General features: G+C 41.3%; 1 protein-coding gene across 2 annotated transcripts in view; it reads right to left on the minus strand.

Annotated features, from left to right (window-relative positions):
* Window positions 1–23,780, minus strand: part of Eaat1 (Excitatory amino acid transporter 1) — a 349,192-nt gene extending 325,412 nt beyond the window's left edge. For both annotated transcript variants that reach the window (XM_070091619.1, XM_070091618.1), the window contains exon 1: window positions 23,632–23,780. The gene's annotated coding sequence lies outside the window, so the exon portion shown is untranslated. The remainder of the gene's footprint in view (window positions 1–23,631) is intronic.
* Window positions 23,781–24,935: the final 1,155 nt, after the last annotated feature.

A 24,935-nucleotide genomic window follows, 5' to 3' on the forward strand; every position in this document is an offset into this window, starting at 1 on the left:
GGGCATGTAAAAGGGGTTTCTTGCAGTTCTTAATGAACACAGAGTTCCACGAGTTTGGGCCTGGGGCTGAGTGCATGTGCATGTTGTCAATGGCTTTCTCAAAGTCTATCGGAGTTAGGTAATTATTATAATCATGGGGGACCGCTAAACCCGTAGGATTATGCAGCGCACATGGGAGGGTTAAGGTATTCAGGCTCAATTCAGGGAACCGGGGCACAGATCCAATTCCCTAGCTCAAGAGTCCCTCACCAGCGTCAAGGAACCTCCCTTGACGGGAGTTAGGGTAATGTCGGAAATGTGGCATACACTGATGGAGTTTTGAGGCTCATTCATGAAAAAGTCATTTGGATTGTCGATCTTTAGACTGATTAGCGGTTCGCTAAACACAGAGTCATATTGGGATTTCAGTATCTCACTCATTTTTTTGTTGCCATCTGTGTAAATCCCATCTTGTCTGAGCAAGGGCCCGATACTTGACGTGGTATTTGCCTTGTTTTTGGCGTATGAAAAGAAATATTTCTAATATCTTTCAATTTCACTAATCGCTTTTAGCTCCTCCTTTCTCTTCTGGGTCCTGTAAGAGTCGTAAAGTAAAAGGACACAAGTGCAATTAATGTGACATTTTATTGTGGCAACGTTTCGCTCTCCAGGAGCTTTATCAAGCCGTTAACGGCTTGATAAAGCCATTTGAATCTGTGCCAGCTCTGATATGTCTCCGGCTCCTGAATGGAGCCGTCAACACCAAACAGTACTTCAGACGAGAGAGCACATGCGATTTGAAAAATGTCATTATTGACATCATTTACCATGTTCAGTAATAGAAGCATCATCTTCGATAACAACATGCCCTTAGATGAAGAACAAAGATCACCCACCCTGTTACAATTCTGGATGACCACCAACGATAAACAACCCTTTACAATAGTTAGAAGAACAATAGACAACAGAACAAACAGCAAACAGTGAGAAGACTCAAGAGAAGCCAGGCTGAGCTACATCCTGCCCCTCCCTCCCTCCCTCTCCCGTTTCTCTCCTTCCATTCTCTCCTTACACCTCACCTCCCCTTCCATTCTCTCTTCCTCTCTCCTTCCCTCTCTCTCTCTCTCTTCCCCTCCTCCTCTCCCGCTCCACCTCTCCCCGCTCCACCTCTACCCGCTCCACCTCTCCCCCCTCCTCTCTTTTTTATGAAATAGAAAAATGAAACACTGTATATTTCATCCCCTGCTTAGGGATCCTCGTCAGTATGCAATATTAAAACAAAGCTCAGTTAAGAGAATTTATATAAATTCAGGCCACATGATCTGACCTCCACTTTGAGTCAGCCTTAAGATATGCAGCCATGTACTCTGACACAGCTTCAAGCATACCCCCCTCATCTAATATTTTCCTTGTAAATCAACGATTACAATTCCATAGCATGTCTGCCTTGTGGTTATCAAACGTAAGATTGAGATATAATTACACCTTGCAAAAATCGCGAACACGCAATACAAGTTGCAAACATAACATTAGTGACATGACAGTTATCAAAAATTCGATCAGACTACTAATCGATACTAATGACTTTACATACCCAATATCGATATATTTGGCAATTGTCTTAGGAATTTTCTGCACATCTAGAAATTGGGTCCATTTCTAGCTGTAAGTTACTTGAATTTATGTTATAAATTTTGTCTACAAAACGGCTATTGGTTAATATTTTTTTTGAATGAGTAAGCTTGCTTGCTTTTATTATCACTGGGGTGCAAGTGCCATAGGTTGGTCATTCCTGACCTAGCAGAAAAATGATAGTTAAAATGTGTCTTGTATTACTGGGATGGACTCCAAGGAAATTCAAAGTCGGCTCTGATGAATTATTCTTTATTTTTTTTAAATAAGCCAAGAATAAATGTAAAAATCCGAAATAGAGAGAAAGGGAAGGAGAATAAAGGGAAGGGGTGAGGAAGCTGGAAAGATGCGATTTCGTCCTTATTCGAGATGTCGTTGCATCTGCCAAGACCGGTGTAGCTGCCCAGGCTGCCATTATTACAGGTATGTGATCTTCATTGAGAAGAATCTTCGATATAGGTGAAATTCCAGATACCTTAGAGAATACAGACACAGCTCCCTTTCACAAAAGCATCAGCAGATCAAGAACATAACAAGCCTGTAGCACTAAACATTATATTTAAAAATATTTTGAAAGTATCAAGACGCTAAAATACTGATTTTATGGAGAAACGTAAGCTACACAACTCACGTAAACATGGCTTCAGAGCAGGAACATCATCCATATCGCCACTGTTACATTATTAAGAAAAAATTATGGAGGCCTTGTATGCAAAGAAAACGCTGATGCAATTTACAAAGGTACTCGACAAATGAGGCGATGAAAAACTCATAAAATGAGGGTCAAAAGGCACATCAAAGAAGTGAATTTGCATAATTCCTAAAAGAACAAGAGTGGTGGTAAACAAAACAAAAACAAGCGGGATCGGGCTCAACAGTATAAAAGTTAAGTACTGCAAGGCACGATCCTGACACCACTGTAGCTCGTCCTCGTAGCTGACATAACAAGGTCGACCAATAAGTAAATGGAAAAATATGTTCTATTTCAACCGTGACAAGATGCGAGACAAACGAACAGCTCAAAGTGAGCATAGAGGCGGCTGGCAGACCGTCTCACAGACAGTAAGAAACAGGTAAAAGACTTATGATAATACTGTAGATGATTCGTTATTCAGAGAACACTAACGCAAAAAGCAATGAAGATCAGGAAAACTACAAGGTAGATAATGAGAATCTTCGTAACAAAAGAGTGATGGCAGTGGTGGTTCTTTTCAAATCAACTGTCTTCTCACGCTTCAAATATTGTTCTGTACTCGATGTCTTGAGAGAGAGAGAAAGCGACTATACTATCCTTCTCCAAAACATCACTTCATCCGATATCATTTATTCCTAGGATGACTTGATTCTAGAACATGTTCTTACAACATAATGATATTAACGAAATAAAGCCAGTTGGCCAAATGAAATAGCTGACCCACAGATGGTTCCAACCTCATGAAATTCCCTCTTTGTATGTCTCATAATAATAAAGAAGCTTTCAAAGGGGCTGATGTAGGTAACAGCTCTTAGCTTGTAAATAAAGTTAGGAACCTTAACCTAAACTTGTGAAATCCTGTGTAAAGAGAGAGAGAGAGAGAAAGAGAGAATTGAACTTTTCACAAGGAAAATACTTGATAGCCTGACTGCCATCTGCACACTGCCACAGCAGCCTCCTGAAGTGAGAGATACGAGAGGTAGTGTAGAATAAACCCAGTGAAAATGTTTGCCTCCATAAAGACTGACAACAACCGTGGACCAAGACTTATCAACCTGTTACCAGCAGGTTTCGAAAAAATATTGCCGGAACGATGACAAAGTTAATAGGAAATGGATAACTATCTCTTGCAAGTGCCCGAGCAACCAAGTTGTGATGGCTCCTCCTTAGTCACAAAACTGTCCTCAATGAGGTCACAAAGGTGTCGTCAATGAGGTCACAAAGGTTTCGTCAATGAGGTCACAAACCTATCGTCAATGAGGTCACAAACCTATCGTCAATGAGGTCACAAACCTATCGTCAATGAGGTCACAAACCTATCGTCAATGAGGTCACAAACCTATCGTCAATGAGGTCACAAACCTATCGTCAATGAGGTCACAAACCTATCGTCAATGAGGTCACAAACCTATCGTCAATGAGGTCACAAAACTGTTGTCAATGAGGTCACAAAACTGTTGTCAATGAGGTCACAAAACTCGTCAATAACACAACAAGGACCTTCTTAATGGTGTCACAACAATGTTCCCATCAGTAAAGTTAATATCAGAGTGAAGACAAGATTAAATGTATAAACTTTGAGGGAAGACACCACAAAGTAAATAATAAGGACCTGGAAATAATTATTACGCCGAACGTATCGCCAGAAGCGCATGTAAACCGCACAACACCAGCAACGCATGCGAGGCTACCAACTTGAATAGTCTCCAGAATCCTCAATAAGAGCGCTTAATGGCGTTCGTAGACGATTTATATCTGACCTGTTTTAGAAGACGCAACACCAGCGTCGAATCAACAACTTAGAAAGTACTTTCAAATGCTAGAGGAGGAAATATAGAGGTTCTAGATTAAGAACACACTACCGTGACTGGAACAATACACAAATAACCCACATATGGGGGAGAGAAGTTTATGAGGATCAGTTCTAGAATAGAGAATTGAGCTATTAAGAGAGGGTTAAGGAACGTACGTTCAAAACATGAAGAGAGTATATAGGTTCTATAAGAGAGGAGGTTGAACTGTGAGAAGAGGCTTCAAGAATTAATCTGATAACCTCGGAAGAAAGACAAGGGAAGTCATAATTCCGTACAAGGTACTCAGAGGTTTTTGATAGAGCAAACATGAACAAACTGTTTGAGATGCAAAGCAAGGGGGGGGGAGGACTTAGGACGTAGAAGATAAGAACACAAAATCGCCATAGAAATGTTAGGAAATATTTCTTAATATCAGAAAGGTAAACAAGGGCAGTGAGGTAGACCAGAAAGTGGCGGTGAAGGCAAACTCCACGCATAGCTTTTTTTTTTTTTTTTTTTTTTACATAAATCAATTTTACAGTGTAAGAGCTGTTATCCTACCTCAGCTCATTTTAAAGCCGAGCCCTATCTGATGTGTATTACCACCCCCAGGATGCGACTTACACCAGTCAGCTAACACTAGGGTACCTACTTGCTGCTAGCTGAACAGGAACAGCAGATGTAAGGAAACACGCCGTATGTTTCCACCCGTACCAGGGACTGAACCATGGGCACTCAGTGCGTGAGCTTAGTGCGCTACCAACCGAGCTACGAGAAAAGGTACGATAGTACCAGGCCAGGAATCAGTATATGCCAGCCAGCATTTTTCATTTATTTTTTTTTTTTTGGTTAAGGTTCACAGGCGGGGCCAATAGCGGAGTCTCGACCCCAGCAAACATAACGCGGCGAGTACAGACTCGTTAATAAGGCCACATTCTCCTTAAAAGGAGGTCAGAGAGCTGCACATTAACGTCTGAGACAAGGAAAGACACAATGCAGCGCAGACATAAATAATGGCGACCTTTTTGCTCTTAAGAAAGTTGGACGTAGCCAGACAGTGCACAATATTATGATGAAAGAGGAAGAGAAGGAAGATTGATGAATATTGAATGAGAGCAAAAGAAAAGACTGAAGGCAAGAAGACCGACAAGGAGAAAAAAATAAAAGATCAAATAAGATAAATAAAAAAGGTAAAGAAAGAGAAGAAAGGAAAATGCAAATAGACAAAGAGAAAATTAAAAAGGAAAGTTACACAATGTAGTCGATAAATAATGAAAACTTATTTTTTTTTCTTAGAAAAAAGTTGGACCTACGAGAGAGAGAGAGAGAGAGAGAGAGAGAGAGAGAGAGAGAGAGAGAGAGAGAGAGAGAGAATCATTTATTCCTAGGATGAGTCGAGTCTGGAACATGTTTGTACAGCACTACGACATCAACGAAAAAGACGGTTGACCAAATAAAATCGCTGGCCCACAGATGGCTCCAACTTCATCCCGTTCCCTAACTGTATATCTCTTAACAATAAAAAGGCTTTCCAATGAGATGAGAGAAAGAAAAAGAGGGGGGGGGGGTTGTTAAGATTTGTAAGAGAAGGCCTTACTATCAAACCCGCGCCTATTTGCAAAGGAATAACTAAATCTTAGCTGCCTCTATTTCTGTCAAGACATCATGGCAAGACCTCCCTTCACACTCTCCTCTCCCACTGGCCACACTACCGGATATAAACAGTTGGTGAAGTAGCCTATGAACTAAGAACAGTACTCCCTATAATGTAATATATCTAGACGGATGAACCTTATTAGAGCCAGCTGGTCCAGTGGTTAACGCACTGGTCTGTAAGTTGTAGAACTCACTGGCCATGGGTTCAACCCCCATCTGTTCTGTGGGTTGTTTTCAATCATGTTATTACTTTTTCGTGAGTCATAACAGTATTCTAGAGGCCACAGTCAGCCAGTTCCTAGTTTAATTCAATATTTGCAAAGTGCTTCTTCAACTGGTTCTTAGGAAATGGCAGTATTGCTTAGGCGCCTATAACTTGAGAGTACAGTTTAGTCTTATTAATTTGGAGGGAACAAATTACTTTACACATACCAGTGTTGGATTTGATGCCTCACAGCTTTATTCCCCGTTTGTCATTGTATAATAAATAGTAATTATTCTTCGTGTTTGAGTGTGTCAGATTTGCTGAATTTCATAAGAACATAAGAAAGAAGGAACACTGCAGCAGGCCTACTGGCCCATGCAAGGCAGGTCCAAGTCTCCTACCGGCTTAAGCCAATGTCCCAACCTAGTCAGGTCAGGCCACATTCACGTAAAGAAGGAACATGACAACTGACCTAGTAGCACAAACTAATCAGGTCCAACTCACACCCACCCACACACTCATGTATTTATCTAACCTATTTTTAAAACTGCACAATGTTTTAGCCTCTATAACTGTACTCGGGAGTTTGTTCCACTCATCCATAACTCTATTACCAAACCAGTACTTTCCTATATCCTTCCTGAATCTGAATTTTTCCAACTTAAAACCATTGTTACGAGTCCTGTCTAGGCTAGATATTTTCAGCACGCTATTTACATCCCTTTTATTTATACCTGTTTTCCATTTATACACCTCAATCATATCCCCCTAATTCTACGCCTTTCTAGAGAGTGCAGATTCAGGGCCCTCAGTCTATCCTCATAGGGAAGATTTCTGATACATGGGATCAACTTTATCATCCTTTGTACGTTTTCCAGAGCTTTCATATCCATTCTGAATGGGATCTTAGAGTCAGTTTTCCTAAGGAAAAAGAAGCTTATTGTTTTGAATATAGTTTCATATGGTTTATTACTTAGTTTAATAAAAATACAAGTTTTGTTGCCTTTCTCTGCAGCCTTAACATATTCAGGGCGAGTCCTGATTCTATTTTACTCTACATATGTTGTTTAAAATCCTATCATATGGTTCTGCTTTGCTGCTTACAGCTACATATTGTTAAGTTTACAAGTACTTCAAGTCGATCATATCTTTTTCTTTATCAGCTGGCATATCTCTAAATAGTATGACATAATAAAAACTAACTTTTGTATTTTTATCCACTAAAAATTGTTCAACATGTCACTGTGTGAGGTGTTGAGATTGTCTGCACTATCTTGTTTACGAGGGTTCCATCGCAGAAGTGCTAATCCCGGCATCCTGGTTGTGGGACGGCATGTGGTTCCCATGAGACAATCAAAAGTAGGGGAAGGGTAAACTGGCCTTGAAGACCAAGGAAAGGACAGTAGCAGAGCTGTGGTGGAGAGGCTGTACTTTCTTGGGGAAAGCTGGACTCTGTTAATACTCCCTTGTCAAGTTGTACTCTTGTTTTACCTGGGTGTGGAACCAAGGATTTTATTTTATACTGTAAATAAACATTTACTCGGTTCAGGTTATGTTAGTCCCGTGTCTCGGATATTGCAGATATATTTTACGTTATCTTCCCAGAGTCAGATCCCTGTGTCATTAAGTGAAATTGTATAATTCAGTGTTTTAATCAAATGGCCTAAATAAATTGTATAATGGGCTTATGAATATTTAAGTATTCCCTCTCGCTATTTTTAAATTGCATTCTAATTCTTAATAAGATTAGTATTACTTCGTTAGTGAGAACCTTGCAAAGTGTTAAGGTAAAAATGTTAAGTGGAACTGAACGAGTCTTCAGTAGTGTTGTGAGGAGAGAACTGAACAAGTCTCCAGTAGTGTTGTGAGCAGAGAATTTAACAAGTCTCCAGTAGTGTTGTGAGCAGAGAACTTAACAAGTCTCCAGTAGCGTTGTGAGCAGAGAACTTAACATGTCTCCAGTAGTGTTGTGAGGCGAGAACTGAACAAGTCTCCAGTAGTGTTGTGAGGTAAGAATTGAACGAGTCTCCAGTAGTGTTGTGAGGAGAGAACTGAACAAGTCTCCAGTAGTGTTGTGAGACGAGAACTGAACAAGTCTCCAGTAGTGTTGTGAGGCGAGAACTGAACAAGTCTCCAGTAGTGTTGTGAAGCGAGAACTGAACAAGTCTCCAGTAGTGTTGTGAGGCGAGAACTGAACAAGTCTCCAGTAGTGTTGTGAGGAGAGAACTGAACAAGTCTCCAGCAGTGTTGTGAGGCGAGAACTGAACAAGTCTCCAGTAGTGTTGTGAGGCGAGAACTGAACAAGTCTCCAGTAGTGTTATGAAGCGAGAACCGAACAAGTCTCCAATAGTGTTGTGAGGTAAGAGTTGAACGAGTCTCCAGTAGTGTTGCGAGACGAGAACTGAACAAGTCTCCAGTAGTGTTGTGAGACGAGAACTGAACAAGTCTCCAGTAGTGTTGTGAGGCGAGAACTGAACAAGTCTCCAGTAGTGTTGTGAGGCGAGAACTGAACAAGTCTCCAGTAGTGTTGTGAAGCGAGAACTGAACAAGTCTCCAGTAGTGTTGTGAGACGAGAACTGAACAAGTCTCCAGTAGTGTTGTGAGGCGAGAACTGAACAAGTCTCCAGTAGTGTTGTGAAGCGAAAACTGAACAAGTCTCCAGTAGTGTTGTGAGGAGAGAACTGAACAAGTCTCCAGCAGTGTTGTGAGGCGAGAACTGAACAAGTCTCCAGTAGTGTTGTGAGGCGAGAACTGAACAAGTCTCCAGTAGTGTTATGAAGCGAGAACCGAACAAGTCTCCAATAGTGTTGTGAGGTAAGAGTTGAACGAGTCTCCAGTAGTGTTGCGAGACGAGAACTGAACAAGTCTCCAGTAGTGTTGTGAGACGAGAACTGAACAAGTCTCCAGTAGTGTTGTGAGGCGAGAACTGAACAAGTCTCCAGTAGTGTTGTGAAGCGAAAACTGAACAAGTCTCCAGTAGTGTTGTGAGGAGAGAACTGAACAAGTCTCCAGCAGTGTTGTGAGGCGAGAACTGAACAAGTCTCCAGTAGTGTTGTGAGGCGAGAACTGAACAAGTCTCCAGTAGTGTTGTGAGGCGAGAACTGAACAAGTCTCCAGTAGTGTTGTGAGGCGAGAACTGAACAAGTCTCCAGTAGTGTTGTGAGGCGAGAACTGAACAAGTCTCCAGTAGTGTTGTGAGGCGAGAACTGAACAAGTCTCCAGTAGTGTTGTGAGCAGAGAATTTAACAAGTCTCCAGTAGTGTTGTGAGCAGAGAACTTAACAAGTCTCCAGTAGCGTTGTGAGCAGAGAACTTAACATGTCTCCAGTAGTGTTGTGAGGTAAGAATTGAACGAGTCTCCAGTAGTGTTGTGAGGAGAGAACTGAACAAGTCTCCAGTAGTGTTGTGAGACGAGAACTGAACAAGTCTCCAGTAGTGTTGTGAGGCGAGAACTGAACAAGTCTCCAGTAGTGTTGTGAAGCGAGAACTGAACAAGTCTCCAGTAGTGTTGTGAGGCGAGAACTGAACAAGTCTCCAGTAGTGTTGTGAGGAGAGAACTGAACAAGTCTCCAGCAGTGTTGTGAGGCGAGAACTGAACAAGTCTCCAGTAGTGTTGTGAGGCGAGAACTGAACAAGTCTCCAGTAGTGTTATGAAGCGAGAACCGAACAAGTCTCCAATAGTGTTGTGAGGTAAGAGTTGAACGAGTCTCCAGTAGTGTTGCGAGACGAGAACTGAACAAGTCTCCAGTAGTGTTGTGAGGCGAGAACTGAACAAGTCTCCAGTAGTGTTGTGAGGTAAGAATTGAACGAGTCTCCAGTAGTGTTGTGAGGAGAGAACTGAACAAGTCTCCAGTAGTGTTGTGAGACGAGAACTGAACAAGTCTCCAGTAGTGTTGTGAGGCGAGAACTGAACAAGTCTCCAGTAGTGTTGTGAAGCGAGAACTGAACAAGTCTCCAGTAGTGTTGTGAGGCGAGAACTGAACAAGTCTCCAGTAGTGTTGTGAGGAGAGAACTGAACAAGTCTCCAGCAGTGTTGTGAGGCGAGAACTGAACAAGTCTCCAGTAGTGTTGTGAGGCGAGAACTGAACAAGTCTCCAGTAGTGTTATGAAGCGAGAACCGAACAAGTCTCCAATAGTGTTGTGAGGTAAGAGTTGAACGAGTCTCCAGTAGTGTTGCGAGACGAGAACTGAACAAGTCTCCAGTAGTGTTGTGAGACGAGAACTGAACAAGTCTCCAGTAGTGTTGTGAGGCGAGAACTGAACAAGTCTCCAGTAGTGTTGTGAAGCGAAAACTGAACAAGTCTCCAGTAGTGTTGTGAGGAGAGAACTGAACAAGTCTCCAGCAGTGTTGTGAGGCGAGAACTGAACAAGTCTCCAGTAGTGTTGTGAGGCGAGAACTGAACAAGTCTCCAGTAGTGTTGTGAGGCGAGAACTGAACAAGTCTCCAGTAGTGTTGTGAGGCGAGAACTGAACAAGTCTCCAGTAGTGTTGTGAGGAGAGAACTGAACAAGTCTCCAGTAGTGTTGTGAGGAGAGAACTGAACAAGTCTCCAGTAGTGTTGTGAGGAGAGAACTGAACAAGTCTCCAGTAGTGTTGTGAGGAGAGAACTGAACAAGTCTTCAGTAGTGTTGTGAGGAGAGAACTGAACAAGTCTCCAGTAGTGTTGTGAGGAGAGAACTGAACAAGTCTCCAGTAGTGTTGTGAGGAGAGAACTGAACAAGTCTCCAGTAGTGTTGTGAGGAGAGAACTGAACAAGTCTCCAGTAGTGTTGTGAGGAGAGAACTGAACAAGTCTCCAGCAGTGTTGTGAGGAGAGAACTGAACAAGTCTCCAGCAGTGTTGTGAGGAGAGAACTGAACAAGTCTCCAGCAGTGTTGTGAGGAGAGAACTGAACAAGTCTCCAGTAGTGTTGTGAGGAGAGAACTGAACAAGTCTCCAGTAGTGTTGAAGTTTCTGTATGGTACAAAGGGACCAAAGGGCCTTACAGGATATTGCAAGAAACCCAAAATATTTCTATTCCTATGCAAAATCCAAGCTAAGAACTACCTGTACAATTAGACCATTATTGAGAGAAGATTCGTATACTGACGATGAACAGGAAATGAGTGAAATCCTAAAAGAACAGTATGAATCGGTGTTCAGCAACCCATTAAATGACAGCAAGGTAGAAAATGCAGACACATTTTTCACTCCAGCAGAAGGCCGCGCAGACCAACTAACTGACATTAGTACAAATCCCATAGATTAGGTGATGAGAGAGTGAGCTAGTGAGAGCGTACATTCGTGAACTGGTTATGTTCCTGGAGAGTTATTTTATATTTGCGTTCAGTACCATGGTTTCATTCAGTAACACCTGGAACGTCAAACATTTACATATCTTGGTTTGGGTATATTATTGCACTCACTGTCAAGGATAGGTGGCTTACGCAGCTGTTATGGTGTTTTATGTCATGCAGTACTGAACATGTACAAAAATGGTACTGCCAGTACTGCCTCTTTATTGATATGAGATGTGTTAAAAAATTAAAATAAAACAAGGAAACACTGTAAGTCAAGAGTACGTTAGTATCGGATGATGCTTGTATATTTGTAGTTTTAAACACGTAGCTGCAAGTACTTTCCTTATAGCCCTTGTGGCTTAGCGTTTCTTTTGATTTTAATAATAAAAAAGTACTTTCCTTTAAAGCTGTACTCCTATATAGAAGAAGGATTGTAATACTTTTCACACATTCATGTAGTGAATTTACAATGTCAAGGATGTTTAATTTGTGTTTCAGATAGGGAGATTAGGATCTTAAGTCCAGTCATTGGCAAGTTTGATCTTAAGCTAGGATTTAGTTAGTTGTAGAGGAGTGTTTTAATATGATAATTCTAGTCTTGGATTATATTAAATATTTACATAAGCTAGTTTTTAAGCTGAGGCAGCATGTAATGTATTCTCTTATATTTTACGTGTAACCTCCATGTTATACAATGTAATGACAGTTTGAAGTTCATGGTTGATGCTTTATTATTATTGATATTAAATATTGTGGGTGTATATTCTTCCGCTTATACAGGTGTGTGTATAGCAATGTAATGTCCATATTTGTTTTCCTATGTATTTATATATTTTTGTGTTTTGTTTTGTTCATGCATCACCAACTTCTGGTAAATACTCATTAAGGTTTAATGAGGTAAGGGTATAACCCTAATTGTTAGGATACTTAAGGTATTTCTTATGAACTTATTCCACCTCTAAATCGACAGGATGGGACCACCTCTACTAGTAGTCAAGAGAAGGCGGACCTCTTTGCTGAACACTTTGCTACCAAAATGCAAGTTCCTGATCCAGCAAGGGACCCTCCTTGGCTAGCTGCAAGAACTGTGTCAAAACTGTCAGTGGTGACAATAAGGCAGGAGGAGGTGCATTTCCTTCTTAAATCACTTGACCAAGAAAAGGCTGTGGGCCCAGACAAGTTGAGCCCAAGATTGTTGAGAAGATGTGCAGACCAGCTAGCAGCACCTCTAACTCGCATCTTTCAGCACTGCCTAGTACAGTGTAAATGGCCCTCTCCATGGAAAGAGGCAAATGTAGTCCCTGTTCACAAAAAGAAGAGCAGAGCAGAAATCAGCAACTACAGACCAGTGTCACTCCTGTCAATCACTGGTAAGATCCTTGAGACAATAATCTCAAGACAAATGACAGATTTTTTTGACTACCACTCACTACTTTGTGATCGTCAATATGGCTTCAGGAAAGGTTACTCTGCTGCTGATCTGTTGTTAAACCTCTCCACTAAGTGGCACCAGTCACTGGATGAATCCAAAGTCAGCTGTGTGGTAGCACTGGACATTGCTGGCGCTTTCGACCGGGTGTGGCACCAGGGCCTCTTAGCAAAACTTCAAGCACTGGGAATTGCAGGCTCTACGCTATGTCTCCTCAGTGATTACCTTCATGGTAGATCTCTAAGTGTAGTCCTCAATGGAACGGAATCAGCAAGGCATCCTATTGGGGCAAGCGTTCCACAAGGAAGTGTGCTGGGTCCACTGTTATGGAATGTCTACTTCAACGACCTTCTTCATCTCATCCCAGAATCACATGCATATGCAGACGACTGTACACTGACATTCACTTATCCAAGAGAAGAAATGCCAGCTGCTCTAAGCTACATCAATCACCAGCTGAGAGCTATATCAGCTTGGGGAAATAGATGGCAAGTAACATTTGCACCTGAAAAAACGCAAATGATGTTCGTCTCTAGGCACCATGATGGTAATGCTGGCGCAGTAGTAAGGATGAATGGGACGATGTTGGCACCTGGAGAAGAAGTTGATATCCTTGGGGTGAAATTTGACTCCAAACTAACCATGAAGAACCATGTTGTAAATCTTGCAAACAAGGCAGCCAGGAAGCTTACAGCACTTCGCCGTATCTCGCATCTGCTTGACAGTAGGGGTTGCAAGATCCTGTACGAGGCACAAGTACGCTCACACCTTGAGTATGCTCCACTTTCTTGGTTTGCCTGCCCCCCCTCTCATCTGCGACTGCTTGACAGAGTAGAGAACAGAGCAAGACGTCTCATCTCTCGCCTGGACCCATCCTGGATAGATCTGTCATTTCAGCAGAGCCTTCAACATAGGAGGGATGTGGGTGGCCTTACTGTTATGTACAAGGCCAATATTGTCAAAATACCACACTTGGATCCACTTCGAGGACAGCGTGAAACAAGCTTTTATGCCACAAGACGGGCAGAAAGCAGCAACTTCACTCTGGCTGTACCCTTCTCCAGAACATCACTCCATCTGAGATCATACATACCCAGGATGACTCGAGTATGGAACACATTCGTACAGCATAATGATGTCAACGAGATAACGTCAGTTGATCAAATGAAAATGCTGGCCCACAGATGGCTCCAACTTCATCCTGTTCCCTACTTGTATGTCTCATAACATAAATGCTTTCAAATGAGCTGATGTAGGTAACAGCTCTTAGCTTGCCAATAAAGTTAGGAATCCTTAACCTGTAAATAGCTGTCAATAAAGCTAGGGATCCTTAACCTTGTCAAACCCTGTGTAAAAAAAAAAAAAAAAAAAAAAAAAAAAAAAAACGGTGCATGTAAATATTTTTGTCTGCACTGGCATTATTAATTATTGTAAGAGGAGGGGTTTTGTAGGACATGTTGTTGGATGTGTAACTGGTGGTAATATGGCTTCAGCTATAGTGTTATTTTAAGTAATGGGATTGTGTGATAGAGGATTTTGTTAATATCCAGTATAGTTCTTCTATTATTAAACTCTTATACATCCTTGTATTTGTTGTAAGTAAATGAGTGGGCAATGAACTGGATTATATGAGAATGTCTTTGTATATAAACTTCCATGTACAATGTAAATAAGTGTGACATTCTTTGGATTATATAGCCTTTTGTGTTATAAGATACTGGTTGTATTTTATGGATATAATAAACCCACCTGTATGTTCAGGTGTGGTTTGTCCTTAGTGTAGTTACATGTATGTTTGGCATTTTTTTTGGGGGGTATCAAACATTTAAAGTTGAATGTGTGTTTCTTATGTATAAGTTTAGTGCTGGGATAGGGAACGTGGATTTGTTTTGTTGTTTTTTAGTATTTAATGGTTAACATGTCTTTGGTTATGTGACGTATGTATAGCATACATGTATAATGTGTATTGTGTTTTTTAAATAAAATATAAAAAAAAAAAATCCCATAGATTTTGAAAAGTGGATAATATGCCCACTCACTCAGAACCTGGACAGATTCATGGAATGCCCTATTTATAAAGAAGTGCAAAATACCACTAGCACTACCCCTCAGTATTCTTTGGAGAAAGAATTTAGATCTAGGTGAAATACTGGAGGCCTTGAAGAATGCAGACAGCTCCTTTGCATAAGGGAGGTAGTAGAGCACTAGCTAAAAATTACAGACCAGTAGCCCTAACTTCTAACATCATAAAAATCTTAGAGTGATGAAACTGCAGATTACAAATTTCATAGACCAGCACAACCAACATAACCTGAACCAGCATGGTTTTAGAGCAGGACGATCATGCCTGTCACAGCTGCTGAACCATTATGACAAAATTACGGAGGCATTGTAAGACGACCAAAACGCAGATGTGATTTACACAGATTTTGCGAAGGCGTTTAACAAATGCGATCATGGAGTGATAGCGCACAAAATGAAGACCATGGACATTACGGGGAAGGTAGGCAGATGGAGTTTCGTATTCTTAACACACAGAACACAAAAAAGTAGTACTGAACAGGACAAAATCCATCATCAGTGAGGTCAAAATCTCAGTGCCCCAAGGCACTGTCCTGGCACCTCTGTTGTTTCTCATCCTCATAGCAGACATAGATAAAAACACATGTTACACTTTTGTATCATTTCCAGATGACACTAAAATAAGTATGAAAGTCACTACGGCAGAGGACACTGAAAAAATTACAGGAAGACATAAGCAGGGTTTTCCAGTGGGCAGTGGAGAACAACATGACGTTCAGTAGTGACAAGTTACAGCTGCTTAGGTATGAAAAGAATGAAGAACTCGAAAGGAACACTATATACAAAACTCAAGAGGGTCACCAAATAGAACGAAAGGAACAAGGGAAATAATGCCAATGGTGACAGTTTTCAAATCGCTAGTGCTCCCTCATTTAGAATAATGCTTAGTGCTAACGGTCCCGTTCAAAGCAGGAGAAATATCGGAGCTGGAACAAATACAGAGATCGTTTACGGCTCACATTGAGCCAGTAAAGCACCTAAATTACTGGCAACACCTTCAAGTCTTGAACATGTACTCAATGGAGCGGAGGAGAGAGAGATACATGATAATATATACCTGGAAAGTACTTGAGGGCCTGGTCCCAAATCTGCACACTGCCATAACAACATACTGGAGTGAGAGATATGGGAGAAAGTGCAAAATAAATCCAGTAAGGAGCAGGGATTCGGTGGGGATAACAAGGGAACGCCATCAACATTCAGGGTCCCAGACTATTCAGCATCTTACCAGAAGATATCAGAAACACGGCTGTAACCAGTGTAGAAGCCTTCAAGAGGAAACTGGACAAGTATCTTCACCAGGTGCCGGATGAACCAGGCTGTGATGGATATGTGGGGCAGCGGGCCTCCAGCAGCAACACTTACTACGTTAATCTGTTATTATACAAAATGAAGTGCTATTGTGTATTACATGGTTTAACTTTTGCATGATCTAAAAAACAATTTCAGTACGATTTGTAAGTTAGCCCTGCCTGATCAATACGTATATTTTTCACATCTATGTTATTCAGTGGGATACCAAATTTATCAAAAACTAGAGCTAATCAAGTAAAACCGATAATATATTCGAAATAAGCACAACAAACTTATCCTAAAATCGGTGTAATATCATTGGCCAGAAAATGAGTGTTGACCATTATATATATAATGTACACTGGAAAAGACTTGGCCGAGGATCGATCGCTGAGGAACACGTGTAGTTGGTGTCAGTCCGTTCTGATGCTTGGTAACAGGAACTTTATACGAGTAGTACACAATGGGAGCTTTTATTAAATCAATGTTTCGCTCTGTGTAGAACTTTGCTACACCGGCGATACTTTGTTCCAGTGCAAACTTTTTCTACTATGTGCGTCTTTGTTCATTATCGGAGGCACGATGTTTGAAACCATTTCTTTTCATTATCACTCTTTTCTTATTGGTCAGTTAGTAATTTTAAAGGTTTTGTATAGCATGCGTCTATATTCTATATCCACAAGATATGCCTTGCTGAAGGCATTCTGGAAATCGAGGTGAATTACATATGTGAAGTTAACAGTTTTGCCCCAGGTTGAACATATGTTTATTTACGATTATTAAATAGTTATTTTTTTAGAAATTTTGTGATCTCCCTGTGTCCATTTATCTATTATCCACGTCATACAAAAATACTGTCAATCATGTTCATGTCGTATTCACTTGTAAGTCACTAAGCTATTTCCTTGCTGTATCTAAAGCCTATTGTTGCCGCATGTTGCAAGGTCCTAGTCACTGCTTAATTTATTTTATTTATCCTGATATATTTAAATAATTTTTTGGGGTTATTGTTGATGTTATGTGTAAATTTTCTATCAATTCCCATTTACATTTAATCTCTCTCTTCGTTCTCTCTAAAGCCTCATATTTACATGGTCTCGGGGTTGCTAGTCATTATAAATTTCTTTCACTGTTCAATGTAGGAGATACAAGGTGGGAACAAAAGTAACAATTGTGCTCCACTGTCATATCCTATAACACATTATGGACTGTGTGTATTAGGTAATAAAATATATAGGAGACTTTAGTAGTGCGGTGAAGGTTAGGTAAGGTTTGTCAGGAAACAGGTCAAGTGTTTCATGACGCTAGTCTTAGATGACCCGCCGTTGGAGCGTTTGGTCATCTGACCGAGGCCTTCCACTGGCTTACCAGTCCACCCCTATAAAAATTATGGTCATAGATATAACCTTAAGGTTTTTAGTGTAATGAAGATATTGTTAAACTTTCTAGTATGGGTTCAGTAGCAATGACATTTTCAAAGGTTTCCAGCAGGGCTTGAGCAGCTCTTCCCGACTACGAGAGTAATGCGTAATGCCTCGTTAGCAGAGAACGAAGGATCGAGCCTCTAGTACTTCTTTTACCGATTGATCCAAACGGGTTTGTAGCGCTTCATGGGAATACATATTTATACACGAATCCCTTAATTATATAGCTTGATCCTTATAGCACACGAGACCAGCAGTACCTGATGGTAGGTCAGCCCTGGCATGTTACTCTGGTAGGTTACCCTGGCAGGTTACCCTGGCAGGTTACCCTGGTAGGTTACCCTGGCAGGTTACCCTGGTGGCAGGTTACCCTTGCAAGATGTACGCAGAGGGAATCTCGTATTATTCACTATTTATCATAAAGATAGAAGAAGCGTTCTCATATTATTGTTCAAAATAAAAAGATTCAGAGTTACTTATCTTAGCAAACCACCGTATTTGCATCTACAAAAGTCTAAACCTTCTACGATATTTTTCTATGCATATGTTACATTATCACTTAAGACTGAAGCCATTCAAAAGAGGTATATTCAGATATATTTAAAGTGATATAGGGGGAATAACTTTCACAATCTGACACACAAAATTGGTAAATTTGCATCCACAAGCTTCAGTTACACTCTCTGCCTTCGCTGAAATAGGAGACTCCGGTATTGACAATGAATCCAAACGGAAGATATTTTTACCTCAACTTATTTCACTGCCCAATTTCAAGTTATCAGACAATTTGTTGCATCTGTGTCCATTTACCTAACATGGTAATACGTGCATAAACCTTCCCCCCCCCAGGCCTCCCCATTACAATAAACCAACATTGAAAATGTGAATCTGATACGATGAGGCATTCTCAAATTATGAACGAAATAAAAAGTTAAATATTCGGAGGAAAAAAATCAAATACTGAAAAGTAAACCTTCAGGGCAACCTGACAACAGCACAGCAGAAACTGATACTAAATTGTAGATTCGTAGTTACAAAAGCATATGCAAGCACGTGATAAAAATGCAATTCCTCTTTACTTCAAAACCATAAACAATGATGCAATCAGTTGTTTAGAAAACTTGCCACGCTTGATGTACACAGTGTATAAGACATTCCTTGCGAAGAATGTAACCATTCACACCTAGGACAAACATTTAGAATTTTTATAATTGGAGTAACAGAATACAAGAGTTGTGTTATCAGATAAGCACAACACAGCTCAACTGTTACTATTCACAAAAGTTACCTTAGATATGCACAAGAGAGTTCAACATTTATCTAGATTGTTAAAAAGCATTACCATAATCTTAATGGAAAATCTAATTTCACTTTTCATATTTTAAGCATACACACGTATAAGTACATGATATTATGACACTCAATACACGGGTGACCCCGTGGCCTGGCTGGCAAAGCTCTCGCTTCACACACGGAGGGTTCGGGTTCGATTCCCGGAGGGTAGAAACATTTTGACGCGTTTCCTTACACCTGTTGTCCTGTTCACCTAGCGGCAAATAGGTACCTGGGTGTTAGTCGACTGGCGTAGGTCGCATCCTGGGGGACAAGATTAAGGACCACAATGGAAATAAATCAGACAGTCCTCGATGGCGCACTGACTTTCTTGGGTTATGCTGGGTGGCTAACCCTCCGGGGTTAAAAATCCAAACAAAATCTTATCTTGTGACATGTTAATGGCACAGGTAATGTTATGACATGTGGTATAATGAGTAATGAAGGTAGAATTACTGACAGTGTTAGGTAAAAGGACACGTGTGCAACTAATGTGATATTGTAGCAACGTTTCGCTCTCCAGGAGCTTTGTAACGGCTTGATATAGCTTCAGCAGGGCGAAACGTTGCTACAATAAAATGTCATATTAATTGCACACATGTTCTTTTACCCAAAGTGATGTAGTGACACGTGTAATAAGACGTTATGACATACCTGGAGGTTACCTGGAGGTTATTCCGGGGATCAACGCCCCCGCGGCCCGGTCCACGACCAGGCCTCATGTCAAATTGAATGGCTTGACAAAGTTCCTGGAGAGCGAAACGTTGCCACAATAAAATACCACATTAGTTGCATCTATGTCCGTTTACCTAATATTTCGTCGGTAATTCCACCATTATTACTACGTCTCTATCGCCAACAACTTTTCGGTATCGCCATACTTCTTCCGCCGCAATAAAATGCCTGTCGAATAAGAGGTGATCTGGTGTGGTCAGAGGAAGGGGAGTGTGGCTTCAGTTTCCTGGCTGATGAGTCCTTCACTTGCATCAAGGGACAGCCATTGAAAGGATGCGGAATGGTAAGGGGAATTATAACAGTGAAAGAATTTCAAAAGCACTGTATCTCTTAAAAGAATATGGATTAATTCTAAACATCTTACAGCATGGTGACCAGTACTCCCTTAAATTCGTTCATGGCAGGAGATATATCGCCTATGTTCTCTTTACTCCATCTCTGTCATTTAAGTAGACTGTGAACAGCAAGAGGCCCAGTACCGACTCCTGTAGTACACCATTTTACGTCATGTTAACCATACTGTCAGCCACGCCGCCAGCCAGGAGAGAAACTTTCTCTTCCAGTACCACATACCACTACCTTCCTTACCAGCCTCCTGCGTAGAAATATGAAAGTCCTTACTAAAATCATGGTAACGAATTTCTTGTACTTTATCACAGTTCACGGTGTCTAATACTTTGGAGGAAAAAGTAATTTCATCAGGCAGTAATGCGCCATAGAAGAATCCTGTTGCGTTTCAGTGATCAAACTGTCTATCAAGGTGACTGAACTGCATTTGCATTGATTGCAGTAGTAATTGTGACATTTACAGAGAATCTTCACCGCGTAGGTCACTCAACTCTCGGTCATAAAACAAAAATGACAATAAAAACAAGGATAAAATCAGCAAACAGTAAAAGTAACGAACATGAACTTTCCACACAAATAAACACTCTCATACCAAGTTAAAATAACCAGTATCAGATAAAATACCCAATAAAATTTTAATGCCACATGACTCTTAAAAGTTCTGAGGTCCCTAAAGATACCTCGGCAAATTAAAAAAAATGAAGGTAGAAAGACCTAAGCAGTAGGGAAATTTTTAAAATATGTTACACACTCAGCGGCACGTCAAAAGCTACACCGATCTTATGATACGTATTAATTGCATTAATTTTTCTCTCAACTGAGATTAGGCTGATTGATCAGTAATTACATGTTATGGACCAACCTCCCATTTTGCAAACAGGCACTGTATTTGCCAGTTTCCTAGTATCTTATTGCAACTGCAAGAAAAATGATAGACTGAATAACTAGAACCTTCAAAACAAGGGATGTAAAGCCAGTGATGACACTCCATGTCACTCGTTCTCTCGAGGCTGGAGTATTTCTGTGTACTAACGATCCCCTTCAAGACAGGCGAAATTGCTGAGCTAGAAAATGTACAGAGAACCTTTACAGCTCGTGTAAACACAGTCAAGCACTTAAATTACTGGGAACGCTTGAAGTCCCTAAAACTTTACTCCTTAGAACGTACGAGAGGAAATACATCACAATCTACACCTGGACTGGTCCCAAACCTGTACACAGAAATTACTACTTATGAACACAAGTCTAGACAAACGATGCAGGATACCCCAAATGAAAAGCTGGGAAGCGATCAGTACATAAAAATCTGTCAAGAGGAAACTCAAAAGATTCCTCAAAGCAGTTCCTGATCAGCTAGGTTGTGGTGCATACGTTGGACTGCGGGTGGCAGGCACTAACAGCTTGATCAATCAAACAAGCAACTAGGCCTGGTCTCGGACCGGACCCTGGGGGCCTAAGAGACTCCAGGTATCTGGTTGAATATCCGTTTGTAATGATACAAACGGCCTGCTTAGCTCCTCTGTATATACCTTTAAAACAGTTCGGCAGGCTATCACTAGTGACTGTCCTGTGTAGTTATTAACTTTAGGATCTTGTATAACAGACAGGAAACTACGTGTTTTAGTAATTGGGGGCTATCTATTCCATAATCTTAGTTTCATATACCTAAAAGAAACCATTTGCAGACCTGTTTCAAGGTAGACTAGCCTGGGAATCGAATTTTGCTTCTTTCGACCGCAAGCATTGTCATGACTGATGACGTCATACGGGAAAATCCCTCATCAGGATGACCATCAAAGTAGGAAAACTCTCCAACCAGGTAAAGGAATAATACAAGGAGGGCTGAATGTTGCAATGTGTGTGGTGAACAACACATACAGTATGTGATCAACATTGAGGTGGTGTGGAGAAAGTCAGTGTCACCATCACTGAGGTGTTGTGCATCCGTTGCAGACTCGGCATGTGTCAGCGAAAGCACAGGTGTGAGTAACAGTAACAGGTGTTACACCTTGGCTTAATGCCACACAAGATAGAACCGATCACAGCCCACGCGGTCTACACCAGACAGTAATGCTGTTATTGCTAGATTAAGGCTAGGATACAAGTATCTCTGGTAGCATGGTTTGTAATAAGATGCCAGTGACATCAAATGCAAAGTGTATGGACAGAGACATACAATGGAGCTCAGTACTGAATCTTAGTGCCCAAACATCCAACCTTTCAGAGACATCATGTAGACCCTACAGGAAACGCTACATTTTTTTTTTTACACGGTAAGAGTTGTTACCCTACCTCAGCTCATTTGAAAGCCCAGTAATATCTGAGTTATACTACCACCCACCAGGATGCCACCGACAACAGTTGATTAACACTCGGGTACCTACTTACTGCCAGGTGAACAGGGACAGCAGGTTTAAGGAAACATGCTCAGCGCTTCTACCTATGCCGGGGATTGAATCACAGACACTCAGTATGTGAGCTGAGTGCGCTACCAACCGAGCAATGGGACACACAGTTTCATTACACTTGCTGCTCCTGTTAACCTTGCATTAAGTAGGTACCTGGGTGTAAGTCGACTGTTGTGGGGGGCATCCCAGAGAGTGGCAGTATCCCTTAGGGCTAGGCTTTGAAATGAGCCGAGGTAGAGTAAGCCTGTAGAATTTGTGTAAAAAAAAAAATGTATACGGTATCCACATTTTACGTCGACTATATAACTGAACTGTTTTTGAAGAGATTACAACCCAATAATGATTGTTTTAATGGTAATAAGACACTTAGATCATTTTTGAGAATATAGCTCCATATTATATTGTTAATTGGCTATATGTTGAAACTGTAATAAATGAATTGACTAATATATTATTTTCCGTGATGTAACTATGCCTGGTAGGGTCCGATAAAGAGCTAATGTGACCTCTGTAATCCTGTTTTTGCTTGAGCTACCGCTCACAGGATGAGCACGGGGTGGACAACAAACTAGCCGCTCAGGCGGCACAACTAAACCATGCAACCCACACCAGGCAGGACCATAACAGGTCCACGAGGTCCATATTTGGCAGGACCAATACAGGCCCATGCTGTACACACCAAACAGGATCATAGCTGGTTCATGCGGTTCACACCAGGCAGGATCATCACAGGCCCATGCCGTACACACCAAACTGGATCATAACAGGTCCATGCGGTTCACACAACTCGCAGCTTCTACAGTAACAAGCGCACAGCCTCCACTTAGCCAGCTACCTGCCACATCCTGCCGTCACGGGCACCCACGTACCTGCCTGCCTGCTGGGTAAGTGTGACAGGGAGAGAGAGCTGGGTGCCCAGGCCTTGGCCTCCCTCGGGGCACATGGTGGAAATTTCTGGCGACTGTTGTTGTCTCACGGTAAAAAAAAAGACATGAACATTAACTGTAAATAATATATACCCATACGTACGCTTATTGGGCCTTTTAGAACTTTCTTCCTAGGCCTCCTGTGTATAAATAAGTTTTTGCCCTTCCGTCTACGGGACGGGTGAGGGGGGTGCACAATATAGTTTCGGTACAAAATCTAAATAAAATTTTCCCTACGCTCACGCTAGCTCTGCCCATTATGTGTAGGTAAATCTTTGCTACATATCTAAACACACAATCTTCTTAAACTGACCCATTTCTAAATGTATCGTCACGACAGGTAAGTACATATCAGTCCACCGCACGAAAGTTGGTCACTCGCACGATGTTTGGTACAAGGAGGGTGGGGTGAGCCTACCTTACACTGCCTCCGTTGCTCGAGTTGCTGGTGGTTCCGGAGTGACGAGGAGGAGGTGGAGGTGATGCTAGGCCACGATCACAACACACACTAGCAGGCCACAACCTCCGCCAGCCCCGGCCGCGACACCCCACAAGGGGAGGGGCTAACCCCCAGTTTGTCAGCAAGTGGCCCCGCCTCTCCCCGCCAGTTGGCCACCCTCGCCCCGTACCCACTCCGTATGCTCGCTATTCAATTGTCAGTGATATTAAGCTACCACTGACAAGTGTAATGCTTAAAAAACATAACATACTACACTAACCCATCCCCATCAGTGTTGGCAAATCTTTTATGATTGGTATAATATTTGGTTAATAAGGCATCAGCCTCTTTTAAAAAGAAACAAGTCATATATGTTTTTGTTTAGGTTTAAGTTCTTAACATAAATAATTTTTCTTTGCAACGATCTTCAAAGAACATATATGCTGTGGACACATAAAAAGTATGTTATGTATATTGAACTTAGGATAAAACAATAAAGCCAAACAATGTGATTTATTTTTCGTACCCAGTCAATGGCACTTCACTTACTCCTGTCAGCTATGCATGGGATGTGAAGCAGTTTCAATGGAGAATTCGCCTTGGCAGCTCAATGAAGGTCGAGTAAATGTAAATAACTGGAGCGCCTCTAGTGGTGACTAGCAGCACTAAGCTCCAAAACAAACTCGTCTTGCCTGAAGCGTCATCCACATGCCAGCGAGACCACCTCGGTGACTCCCAGCTCAGTGGCTCACAACCTCAGCTAGGTTTCAAACCGAGTTTGAACCCTAGCTGAGGTGAGACGTACGGACAATGTAACCTATACCTGCGAATTTTGTGGGTAGCGACTTAGGAAAGAAGAAGAGAAAAGGCTACCCAGAATAAGACGATGAGATTCATCCTGTATCTGAGTCCAAGAGACGATTTTGACAGGACACAGATGTTACGGACACGTAAAAAGTACGTGGATTTAACTTAGAGTAACCCAAAAAAGCCACTCCCATACATGGTCTACCTACCTCCAGGTAAGTAGACCATGTACGACAGGATAACTACAACAACTGGAAAAACTTAATGTCGCAGATATCGTCAATCCAGAATACCTTCATGAAAATTTTGTCAGGGTTAGGAATCAAAGCCAGGATGGTACTAGGGAAAGTCGTCTCAAACACTTACCACACAACAATAAAATAATAATACTTTTATAATAATAATAATAATAATAATAATAATAATAATAATAATAATAATAATAATAACAATAATCATATTATTATTATTATTAT

Source organism: Cherax quadricarinatus, chromosome 36 (assembly GCF_038502225.1).
Source record: "Cherax quadricarinatus isolate ZL_2023a chromosome 36, ASM3850222v1, whole genome shotgun sequence".
In the NCBI taxonomy this organism is placed as follows: domain Eukaryota; kingdom Metazoa; phylum Arthropoda; class Malacostraca; order Decapoda; family Parastacidae; genus Cherax; species Cherax quadricarinatus.